General features: G+C 46.0%; 1 protein-coding gene across 3 annotated transcripts in view; it reads right to left on the bottom strand.

The window, feature by feature from the left end:
- The window catches only part of ptk2aa (protein tyrosine kinase 2aa), an 82,844-nt gene extending 82,245 nt beyond the window's left edge, over positions 1-599 (bottom strand). For 2 of the 3 annotated variants that reach the window (XM_043232988.1, XM_043232991.1), the window contains exon 1: positions 427-599. The gene's annotated coding sequence lies outside the window, so the exon portion shown is untranslated. The remainder of the gene's footprint in view (positions 1-426) is intronic. The other variant, XM_043232989.1, reaches the window with a different exon arrangement.
- Positions 600-2,500: the final 1,901 nt, after the last annotated feature.

The following is a 2,500-nucleotide window of genomic DNA, read 5'->3' as shown; positions in this document are numbered from 1 at the left end:
CACAGTCCGTACATTACCAACAGAAATGTTTTGCAATTCTTCTTATTCGCTGAATCTACATTCTCATGCAACACTTTGCGGTAACTTTGGTTGATCGGAAAGAGCTGAGAGTTCCTGTAGAGTAACGCAAACTGTCGGCAAACCTGCCGCGCGCTCGACAAACAGAAACGGACACAAAGGGACCGCGCTGAACCGGCGCGGCGTAAACTTTCGAAACCGAGCTCAGCGCAAACCTCACAAGTCCACGTTACCCGACGAGCCCGACGCGCGCGCGACCCCGCACGAATCCGTCAGATCGACAGCAGCGTTCCTCGTGAACGCATGGCACGGTCGACCCCGCGCAGGAACGCTCGTTTTTACGCTTTACCGGGACGCTTCGTTTCTTCCCAGCGGACGCGTGAAAGCGTGGATGCGCGCGCTACTCACTCGTTTATTGTGCGATCTTCCGCGGCGATGTTCCGGAACGCGCTTTTCCCGTCTTCTCCGGTCGATTCTCTCTCATTCCAGCTTTTCGTTCCCTCTCATTCCAACATGGCTGACGGGCAGAACCCAGCCCACTCCAGCTCCATCCAGCTCCACACACACACACACACACACGCGCGCACACACACTCCTCCCAGTCCCGAGTGAATGAACGCCGCTGGAGTCGCGCACCAGACTTTGGCCACTGGCGCCGGGGAAGTCCGATTCATTTAGCGAGTCGATTCGCTCGAGCGGTCAAATGAACTCTCGCCGATTCTGTTGTGCCTTAAAAAGTTAGCTCACGCAAAAATATGATAATTCTGTCATTAATTACTCACGAGGATACTTTCTGTGCGCAAAGAAAACACTTCATTTATATTTATATGGTTTATATTCTTTTTTTTTTATATTCTTTATATTCTTTCCACGTAGATGTCACTTACATGTATTTCGAAATGCAGCTCGTCTTATTAATGAAACTAGTTAGCAGTAAACCGGTTAACTATATAAAGTCTCTTTAGGGTATAGTTTTTGATATAAATTCAATGACTCCGGAGCGCGGATCTGGAATCGTTTGAATTACAGCGAACCGAATCTGATTCAAATTGGGATTTTTTCCCCCCTTTTTTTAATTGTTACAATCTACAGTGGCCCATAAAACATCGCACTAGACGGTACAGTTGTAAAAACAGAACAAATAAAAAAAAAATGAAGAACGCACACAATTCGCTTACAGCTGGCCGACTGACGAACCTTTTGCTAAACGGTTCGCTCGAATCACTCCGAAGAATCAGGATTCGTTCGCTGGACACAGCGGAGCAGCGTGGCTGGGAATGACTCCCGTGAGCTGAACAGTGGACACTAGTGTCTGTGGTCTCTGTAGGGCCTCAGTGGGAGCACATTGCTCAAGAAGTGACTGTTTTCTGCGTCTGAATAGAGCAGCTGTTCCATTCCGTTCATTTTGAGAACATGAACTTCAACCGAGTCACTTTGGGAAAGTCAGTCACGCCAAATCGATTAATAATGTTTGGCGTGGCACCTGATGACTATTGGGTTGCGCCTTGGGATTTCGAAAGCACCTAATTCAGCTATTCATTTCACTTTCACGCCCCGGGGTGTCTCATCCTTGCACTGACTCAATTCTTGCGCCGCTCTTGTTTAGCCTGTATATGCTCCCACTAAGTCAAATAATGAGAAAGAATCAAATTGCCTATCACAGCTATGCTGACGACACGCAGATTTACCTAGCCTTATCACCAAGTGACTACAGCCCCATTGACTCACTCTGCCAATGCATTGATGAAATCAACAGTTGGATGTGCAAAAATTTTCTTCAGTTAAACAAGGAGAAAACTGAGGTCATTGCATTTGGAAATAAAGATGAAGTTCACAAGGTGAATGCATATCTTGACTCAAGGGGTCAAACAACCAAAAGGCAAGTCAAGAATCTTGGTGTGATTCTAGAGACCGACCTGAGTTTCAGCTGTCATGTCAAAGCAGTGACTAAATCAGCGTACTATCACCTAAAAAATATTGCAAGAATCAGATGCTTTGTGCCCAGGCAAGACCTGGAGAAACTAGTCCATGCCTTCATCACCAGCAGGGTGGACTATTGTAATGGTCTCCTCACTGGCCTTCCCAAAAGACCATCAGACAGCTGCAGCTCATCCAGAACGCTGCTGCCAGGATCCTGACTCGAACCAGAAAATCAGAGCACATCACACCAGTCCTCAGGTCCTTACACTGGCTTCCAGTGACATTTAGAATTGATTTTAAAGCACTTTTACTCGTTTATAAATCACTCAATGGACTAGGACCTAAATACATTGCAGATATGATCACTATTTATACACCTAACAGGCCACTCAGATCACTAGGATCAAGTCAGTTAGAAATACCAAAGGTTCACACCAAACAAGGAGAATCTGCTTTTAGTTATTATGCTGCTCGCATCTGGAACCAGCTTCCTGAAGAGATCAGATGTGCTGAAACATTAGTCACTTTTAAATCCAGACTCAAAACTCATCTGTTTAGTTGT

Source organism: Puntigrus tetrazona, unplaced genomic scaffold, assembly GCF_018831695.1.
Source record: "Puntigrus tetrazona isolate hp1 unplaced genomic scaffold, ASM1883169v1 S000000746, whole genome shotgun sequence".
Lineage (NCBI taxonomy): Eukaryota > Metazoa > Chordata > Actinopteri > Cypriniformes > Cyprinidae > Puntigrus > Puntigrus tetrazona.
This window is presented reverse-complemented; position numbering and strand designations above follow the sequence as displayed.